Genomic DNA, 10,675 nt, shown 5'->3' with positions numbered 1-10,675 from the left:
CGAAAATACTCAAGTAAAATATACAAATGCCAGTACTTGAGTAAATGTACTTAGTTACTTTCCACCACTGGCTACCAGACAACAGCACTGGTTCCCGGGTCTTCAAGACACAGCTCAATTAGCACTTGCTGTTGTTGCGATTGTTTGGATTTAGATAAAAGATGGAGACCATTTCCCTTTTAATATGCAGTCACTCTGAGCCAATTAAGTTAAACAATCTTGCTGTGAGACGAGCAAATTGTTAACCATGTAAACTCTATACTTTGTTGTATGTAAAATGAAAATTACCGATCCACAAGTTCGGCTTGCGGATGTGTTGTGAGCTTGTAGATGTGCTATTTTCACCAAATGTTCACCTATTTGCATTTTTGCCGAAATGTTCGCCTGTGATGATGATGACATGCCCGGAATAGGTACGATAGGGTTCATGTGGTTAATTAATACGGTATTTGTGATATTTGAACACACTTGCACTGGCGTATTGTATTTTTGTGGGATTCTGTGTGACATCACTATGAAAATGTGCTGGACCATATAAACTGGATTTAGGAAATGGGTGGACGGCACTGCCACCTATTCTTCAATAAGTGGAACACAAAGAATCATTGCTGTGGGTAATGTAATGTAAACGTTTTGTATTCATTCCTGCATCATATTCACATTATTGCTTTGTATATATATATGTGATATATTTGCTTGCCTTTTTAAACATTCCATTTGTATTTTTGTATATTACATTGTTTAAAAGATAGAAGTACGTACACACACACACACACACACACACACACACACACACACACACACACAGCTCTGCTACACAGTACTTAAAGGACAACTTAGTTTTTGTTTATTCAACCAAGGTTCATGTTTTAGGTTGTTATTAGAGAAAGTAAAAGATGAGCGTAAATTTTGTTTCATTTGCTGCCGTTTTTTTCTCGTTTTAACATTTTAGCTAATTTTGACAGGGCGGTGGGGGCATTCGAACAAGTGGCTAAATATGTCATTTTTGTAAATAAAATTACGGCAATTTCTTTATTATTATTTACTGTAGTCCTACTAGATTACATCTGGCAGTAGTTGTTTTCTGTGTGTCTGAACGAACAACTGACCACAAGGGGGGATCTATACTGTGTGTCATAAGCTCAACATGTCTGTTTGTCACCTCCCCCTTTTTAATAATATTTAAAAAATCCCTGTAAAGGTTTGTAAAAAAAGAAAGACATTAAGAACATATTTAGCCACATGTACGAATGCCCCTGTCAAAATCGTTAAAACAAATGAATGCCGCAAATGAGAAATGTTTAACACTCATCTTTTACCTGAACCCTTGGTTGATTGTCCTTTAATTTATAAAGAAATAAAAGAAAAAGAACACTGCAGCAGTTTCAAGGGGAATTCACCTGAAGAAGGTCAACCGTGCATATATATATATACACACACACACACACACACACACACAAACACACACACACACACACACACACACACACACACACACACACACACACACATACTGTACACTGTGGAGCTGAGTTGTGTGCACACAATGGGCTCCATTTTCGTCACCGCTAAACCCCTTATCCCTAAACTTTGCCTTTTTTTTTTTTACAGTTTTGAAAAACATTTTTGAATAGTTCAACTAGCCAATCTACATTGACACGTTGTGAGCTTGTAGACTGGCCATTTTAACTATTCAAAAATGTTATATACAGTATGCCAAATAGTTTAAAAATAAATAAAAGGAAAATAAGTTTAGGGATAAGGGGTTTAGCGGTGACGAAAATGGAGCCCTATATCTTTTAAACTGTATCTACCTATTGTCCAGCAGCACCAGCGAGGGACTGGATGTGTGCAACCCACCTGTTTTTAAACTTGTTACATTTTATGCATTAAATGTTAATACACAAAATTGTCACGAGGTACGCTATGAGTCATGTGAAATTGGTGTGTGTGTGTGTGTGTGTGTGTGTGTGTGTGTGTGCTCGCGTGCGTGCGTGCGCGTGTGCGCGTGTGCGTATGTGTGAATGGAGCTATTGGTGTTATACCTACAGGTTAAGAGGCCACCTCTGGGATGGGGCCAGACAGTAAAACAGCACCCCTCTGTGACTCTGACAGGGTGCAGGTCTGAGGTCTCACACTCCTAAATCTCCGACAAACATCTCCATAACTAGGAACATCTGGAGGCCAATACATCTCATTAGAAAAGACACATACTTTAGTGTCAGCACTGGCACTATACTTCACTATCAGCCCCCCTAGTGCATAGCCTGGGCCCCCAATGCACACACATGACATGCACATGCATGCTTGCACATGCGCACAATGAATAAATGCAACTTGATTTAGATACTAAATGTTTACTTCCCCGAGCCACATGATGGCAGTATTAACCTTTTTGAGGGCGACAGGCACTGGATGAAAAACATCATTTCAGACAATAAGCTCTTACATAAGATGTACAGTAGCATATATGCCCCTTAATATGAGCTATAGAGCCTATTTCTGACCCACCACATAATGTGGGTTTTTTTTTTACCTTTAGGATATTTGTATATTTATGTCATATGTTCAGATAATGTTCACTGCATATCAGACAATCACTTTTAACGATGTCCGTAGACCTACACTACTGTTGTTCTAACCTGACAAAAAATATATAGGCACCAAAATAAATTCCTATATCACCGATTGTTACAATTGAATTTGTTACAACTCTTACAATTTAAGCATTTAGAAGATGCTCTTCTATAAAAATAGTCATCAAGAATCATACGTAAGCTCTAACAGTGGGATATCTAAATGATACTATGCGTATACACGATCGTGCTATGTCTAGATAAATTGCTATCCAATTTACATAAGTCGAGCCATTGCACACACGCCTGTCTGGTCATCGAGGCTATAGGGCAAGTGCTACCGTACTGCTACCATACTGCTACGGGCTGAAATGGATTCTGAAAAGGTGGGTTTTCAGACCACGGCGGACAGATGAATAATTGTCATTTTAAACAGGCCTACACAGAGTGGCCGTAGTAGTACATGGGCTGCATTAATAATGCCTTTGTACTGCATTTATATAAGCACTTTACATTGCATTACATTCACCCATTCACACACTGACAGCAAACGCATGCACCCTGCAAATTGGGAGCAGTTATAGGGGTCCATGCAGTCAGTGTCTTGCTCAAGGGCACTTTGACACAAAGTGGGTGATGGAACCTGCAGGATCCTTTCAGTTCCCCAGGCAGCGGCTCTACCTCCTGAGCCGTTCCTGCCCCATCATAAACACACTAATGTTTGAAAACACACACACACAAAAACAGTAAAAGTTGCTGCTGAGTACACCCAGGTTATTAAATATGCATGATGTGGACGGAGTTGTGTGTCAGCTTGTGTGCAGGTCTATAAGAGAGTGATACAGCCACACAGCAGGTGTATTAATAAAATATGACTTTGCTTTGGCTCTCTGGGGGACGTTGCACATGGCTCCGTGGGCTAATGACGCCATATATCTAGAAAAGCAATCTAAACAAGCACGCACAGGCACAGTATATTTAGAGGCCGCATATATGGTCTTACATGGAAACCAGAGTGCACCTCTGCGACGCATACATACACATGCACCCACGCTGCCTGACATACATGCAGACATAGCGCATGCACACCTGCAACGCTTGATTCACATCCACACACACACACACACACACACACACACACACACAGCAGACCTTGATACATGCCAAACAAGAAGAACAGAAAGATTAAAATGCCATCCTTTTATTTCGGGGTCACGGATCAATCATTTGAAGTGGTGGTTCCTGTGATTCGACTTGTTTTCCAATCCGTCTGATGGGTGCGAGGAGATATCTCTGTGATGTTCTGTTTTCCCGGCCGCTCCTCGCTAATCCAATGCACTTTGATTAAGGAGTGCTTCTCTTTGGTCTATCTCTGCGGGGGCACCGGGGAAGTGGAGAGAGATCAGAGGGACAGTTGGAGTTGAACATTTTGCTCACTTCAGTACACTCTTAACTAGAGACCGCAAGAGCGTGAGCAGCCCCGTGCCTTAAATGTCCTCATTCATTATCGTTATCATTATCACACGCACTCAAAGAGACGCTGACCTCAACCTTGCATTGATCCACCTAATCTAGATTCCTTGCTTTGGTAGTTTGATTGAGGCTAGGCCCTGGTGATCCAATATGCTGTAAATTTAAAAAGGATAAGAATCCGGCCTCACGAACCACCCCCCGAATGAATCACAGAAATAATTTTACGTGAACACAAACTCACGTTTGAGCGCTTCACTTGAATGCGCTAATTATTTAGCATGAGATTAAAATATATATATATTCTTTTATATATTGTTTTGGCTTTTTCTGCCTTTATTGATATGGGATGAAAGTAGACTGACAGGAAATGGGGAGAGTGATGGGGCGAAGACACGCGGCAAAGGCCGTTGGAATCGGGTGTCGAACCCGCGGCACGCCGTCAGGCTGACTCAGCAGCCTAGGTGCCCAGACGGTCGAGCTAACCGTCCGGGCTAAGATTTAAATATTATAGAGGACTTAGATATATATTCAGGAGAATGGCCGAAGCAAGTCAAATCTCTGATTCTGCCTCTTCTGGCTCGGCAGCGGAAAACACTCAAAAACACAAATACATAAATTCACCTGCATGGCGCATGCTCTCACCAAATACATCAGATGCAAGCCCGCACACACGCCACACACACAAATTCACCTGCATGGCGCATGCTCTCACCACACACACACACACACAAACACCAGATGCCCCCTCAGCTGTAATGCTGGCTGTTCGCCATGAGGGGTTTAGGCGTGGGTAATCTCAGGTGACATACACCTGGTAACTCACAGCCCAAGACATCTGTAAGACAGCAGGCCTAACCTTCCTCCACTTCCCCTCTTGAGAGCGCATGTGGAACCACGCACACTCTATCGGAGACGGTAACATGTCATTGTTTCGACCTCCCGTTACTCTGAACTATCTCAAACCCTAACCCTAATCTCAGTTTTAACCAGCCACGTAGGTCGCTAACCCTAACCTCAGTCTTAACCGGCCACGTAGGTCGCTAACCCTAACCTCAGTCTTAACCGGCCACGTAGACACATAGCCAGGCCACATGTGGATAGGTCGGACTAACGGGATGTTGGACTTAGCGGAGACCTCAGTGAGCTTTTGTTCACTCGATGTTCCATTGTGTCTCTGACAGGAACAATCCAAGCTTTTCAACATGCCAATCATCCCGCGTGGTCCCAGGTGCATTCAACATCAGCATAATTATACGGCTCTCGCTGTGATTCTTTGCAACAAATATTACCCCAATTTAGCCTCTCAGAGCTGGCGGGGTCAATAAACACGTATACAGAGCACAATCACAGGGGCTTCCAAGAGCCCCAAGGGATTGTTAACAAGGTTAGGGCCCCAGAGAGGAAACCAAGGCTCACAAGGAGTAGGCCTGCGTGTGTGTAGGTGTGTGTGTGTGTGTGTGTGTGTGTGTGTGTGTGTGTGTGTGTGTGTGTGTGTGTGTGTGTGTGGGTGTGTGTGTGTGTGTGTGTGTGCGTGCGTGAGTAAAAAACAATGCCACGCCAACAGGAGGCGCTATATTAAGGATTGTCCCAGTGTTTAGCGAAGCATTATAACTATTCTTGTATGTTGTATGTGTTCACAGATAACCCCCAGGCTCACTCTCTCTTGTGCAGAGCTGCTGCTCCCCGTCCGTCTGAGGTGCCTGGGGGTTCTTGGGGGGTATTCCCCCGTGGTATCGCAGGGTGGGAGCTGGAGGGGCTCCGGTGTACGGGAGGGAGGGAGCTTTGGGAGAGCAGAGCCCTTGAGGGGCCTGGAGCTCAGATGGGGCCTGGCTGGAGGGTAAACTTTATACACACACACACACACAGAGCAGACACGGAAAGACATGCACGGCGAGTCGAGAGGGAAAACACCTTGAGAGGAAGAGACTGTCAGAGAGGGAGCAGCAGCCGGGAAGGTCCCATGAGGATACACAGTCAGAGAAAAACATGCACACGAACGCGGTAACACACATGCATATGCGCGTGCGCACACACGCACACACTATTAAAAAACTATTATATGATCAGAAACAGGCATGGTGGTTGTGTGTGCATGTACCGTATATTCACCAAGACACTGAATATGTTACTCGTACTGACTTACAGCATGATGAAATTGAAACTGTGTGGGTTGAATTAATTTTCAAAAATGCTAAATCGGTATTAGTGGGCACCGTCTACAGACCGCCTGACCAACATGGGTTATATGATATACTTGAGGGGTGCTTAGCTGGGGAGGAATGTGTAGAGAAAATGCTGATTCGCGACTACAATACAGACATGCAACGTACGGAAGCACCTGTGTTTAAGTCATTCAGTAGGTTCTGTGATCTGCATAGTGTCAGTCAGCTAATTACCCAACCCACAAGAGTGTGTGATTCTACTCAAACTGTCATTGATCTCATTCTGACCTCGAACAAATCCAGAATCTCCAAGAAAGGCTTAGTGATAATTTTATGATTTTCTGTACCCGCAAAAAACAAGTCAGGCTGTCACAAAACAGTCAAGAAATGCCACACACGCACACGCACACACACACACACACACACACACACACACACACACACACACACACACACACACACACACACACACACACTTTTTCCTTGCTTTTGAAATGTTCCCTTCTTATGCAGCCATTCATCTTTCTTTCTGTCTGTCTGCCTGTCTGTCTGTCTGTCTGTCTGTCTGTCTGTCTGTCTGTCTGTCTGTCTGTCTGTCTGTCTGTCCATCCATCCTGTCACCTCCATCTCCTTTCTGCCTCCTGCTGTTTCCTCTCCACTCTCGACTGCAATGGAAGATGCCGTGTTCTAACAGGATTAGATGCGTCTCCATCATGTGAGATTTGGGATCACAGGACCAAAGGCCTCTCCGGGGGATGGATGGATGGATGGGGGGGGATGGGTGTACAGCTAGGGAGATGAGGAGGGGATCATGGAACAAGACCTCCTCTCCCCTCCCCTCGATCCCAAAGGCATCCAGATGCTCGGGCATGGATGGATGGGGGAGAAAAGATGGGAGCAAGAAGAGAGTGAGGGAAGCATGGGCGAATGGAGCGAGATCAAACACTATGTTCCAAGGGACATCTGTCTCCCTGGGACAGCAGTGTCTCTGTCATTTTACTTGCACCAACTACAAAACAACTTAGTCTGGGTCACTTTGTCTTCAGCATCCGGTCTTTTAATTAAAACTTGGAAGTTTTCTTTGTGCATATATCGTATAAGATAAGGCGACGTCTGACAGAATGAGTGGGAGACTAAAGCGGAGACTCAGCCATGTAAAAGCTGTTTGAGACTGATTTGAGTCTTTCTGACCCCCAGTCCAAACCAAAGGACCTCCATTTCCCCAGAGGCAGTTAGAATTAATTATCAACTCACTAGGTTTATGGCTTCTAAATTGAAACGTATTGCTCTTTAAAGCCTCTTCTCTAATTGTGTAGTCATTAATGGCCGATATCCTATCTACACTGCCTTGATGGGCACATAAAAACTCACCATGATGGATGAGCAGAAGTGCAGTTGTTGAAAGGTGGCCTATTGTTCTGACCACCACCACTAGGGGGAGTACAGTCCTATCCTACATGAGGAGGAGGGAGAGAGAGAGAGAGAGAGAGAGAGAGAGAGAGAGAGAGAGAGAGAGGGAGAGAATCAGCTTCACTACTCTGTGTACAGTAACCAGATGACATATGAAAGATTGATGGCTTACTTCAAGCTTTGTCGTCAAAAAAATACAAACATGCAATCCACATGACACGCACATACCGGTATACAACTATACAAGCGTACACTGAACACAGGATGATCATATAGGCTACTTGACATTTACATAATAAGGACAATTTCTCAGTAACTGTACAAGTGTCAAGTGTGTGTGTGTGTGTGTGGGGGGGGGGGGGGGGGGGGGGGGGGGGGGGGACAACGCACTGAATGTTCAGTTCAGTTTATTTCTTGTGAATGCAGACTGAGGGGTCAAATTGTCGAAGGCATTTATAGCAAGGGGGCTGAGTTGGGGGGGGGGAGGGTGTATTTGTACACAATGGCGTAAAAAAATGTTATTTAACGCATAGACAGTGTTCCATTCATTACACTGCTGGCCTGCTCTGTGCCAAAAAATTTAATCACACCAGTGTGAACGGAGCGGTGTAAGTCCCCCTCTGTGTGGGGGACTGGGGTCCCCGGGGGTCCCGGGAACTAACAGACCCACAGGAATGCGCCCATGCAGGGTGCCGGCCCGGTTCCGGTGAGCCGCCCCACATCCGAAATGATCAAGAGTTGTGTGGGGGAATTAGCAGACAACACTCTCTCTCTCACAAGTAAGAGTGTTATTCTCCCTCCCATGCACGCATGCTCCACATTGTAATTAGCAGGCAACAGTGCATCTCTCTCTCTCTTTCTCTCTGTTTCTAGCTCAACAGAGCCACTTTGGCACCTGTTGGTACCCTAAATATACATACATAATACACATACATACATAGGGACACCCGGTCCGGACACAGGGACGGACATTGCTGTTCCTTGGAGTGGCAGCCTGCACCACTCAAAAATGGTATCTTATAAAAAGGGTGAAGCATCGCTTACTGCTTATACTGGCCAATGGGCCTGGAATAGCCTAATCTCACACTACACCTTAGACTGGCTCACTGGCATTCTGTAGATATTTTTAATTCATGTACAGCTCAAAGACCTACTTTTTCGACGACACACTTGACGCACACAGTCACATTTTAACACCCCATTTCTGCACGGCGGCAGAAGCAGCAGCAATAAACGATAATGTATGTCTTTCTTACCTATATTTGGGAGAAAGTGTCTTCCCTCATTTCCCCGTGAATTTCTCGAACCGGGCCAATAGTTTATTAAATGAGTTTGCAATTGCCAACACCCTCTCCAACTCAAATCAGGCTCAAATGTAAATAGTGGTGCAACCATTAAGGTCCCTGTATCACGCAGTACCTGTTACAAAGGTTCCTAAGCAACGGACACGACGACAGACACCAACATTACTCAAAACAAACACCTTTTTCAACATCTATTTTATTCCCCAAAAGCGAAATACTGCTGTAGGCGAGATATATTTGTGTTATAAAACAAATCAGACCTTGTCTGAACTGAGTGGTTTATGGGTGCCAGTTAGAGAAATATGACCTGTTTCGGTGGGAAGGTACTGGGCAGTGGGGCTCCTTGTGTGTGTGCTTCGTTGCCATGTCTGCTCAGTGCTTATAAGCGACCTTTGGCTACTTAATTGGAGACCTGCATTTGTAGGTGCACAGATAGACACTAGGTGGTGCTAGAGCACCTGCCCTTTGCCCTCTGGACAGCAATGTGCCCTTTTGAAAAAAAAGATACACTGTACAGTATGTGGACCATGGTGACATTGATCAATTCTTGATAAAAAGCTTCTAATATATATTATTTATGCCCCAAAATCTATGAATCTCACACTATTAAGTAGCTCTGATCCATAGCTCTAGTCTAATGCGTCTAAATGCAACCCATTAGAACTATGGTTCAGAGCTAACTATTAAGGCAACCGGCCGGTTCTGCACTTTTTTCACTTGAGCACCTGCCCCTCTATGTCTGTGCATGCCGGATTTGTTGTCCATTGCGCCTCATAGTGGCTCCAATGAAGTTCGGACATCTTCGTATAGGCTACGGCTATAGACAATATTTGGTATGATTCAGCCTCCGGGGAGGATGAGGGTGCACAGCCAATTCCATGACAATCTAACCAGTAGTATCGTGTTCTGTCCTGTTCTGGACCAAACTCTTGGACAGATGGCTAATCCATTCTTAAATTCACATAGGCCTATACTATAGCAGGGCTAAAAATAGTTACCGGTATTTGGACTCACACAAGTGAGATATTTTTTTTAAACAATATTGCATTGTTAATCACAAAGATAAATAAGCCTCTGCAGCATATATTACTAGGCCCTAGTCATGTTTGTTAATTACTAGCATAGTACTTGCTATACTTCCTTCTGAATATTTTATTTCATTAAAAGAAATTGAGATGTTCAGTTGCTCACCACCACTGCTTAAGTGGACAAGACTAAGTGAGTAATGTACTGTATGGAGAACTGATGGTCTTGGACATTAATATGCTAGATTTGATGACCCCCCCCCCCCCTATTCTCACCCAGCGGGCTCATTATTATCAGTGGAGATTGGTTGATGTGCATAGACACTCATATGAAAGCCGTCTGAAGGCATTACTGTACACACACACACTCACAGTCACACTCAAGGAACTTCTCATGAACAGGAGGGGCAGCACTGTTAAACATGACCGCAAGGCAGGCCACGGAAAGGAGTGGTGCGTGTGTCTGTGTTGTACAATGTACATCATGCAAATGGATACATTTGTTTCCTTTCACATTTTTTTGTACACTTCTAATACACATCCACCTACGCCCACAGCTGTACACACAGATGCACCCTGACACATGACACAATTAATGTTGCGTGGGAAAGCATATTGAGCTACTTTTGTATTTTAGAAATCCAAATTAGTCAAATGTATAAGTCTGGATTGACCCCAATGATTACACAAAGCAATGGAGCATTATAAAGACTAATAGCTTTTGT

Source organism: Protomyctophum bolini, assembly GCF_963924005.1.
Source record: "Protomyctophum bolini genome assembly, chromosome: 1".
In the NCBI taxonomy this organism is placed as follows: domain Eukaryota; kingdom Metazoa; phylum Chordata; class Actinopteri; order Myctophiformes; family Myctophidae; genus Protomyctophum; species Protomyctophum bolini.
This window is presented reverse-complemented; position numbering follows the sequence as displayed.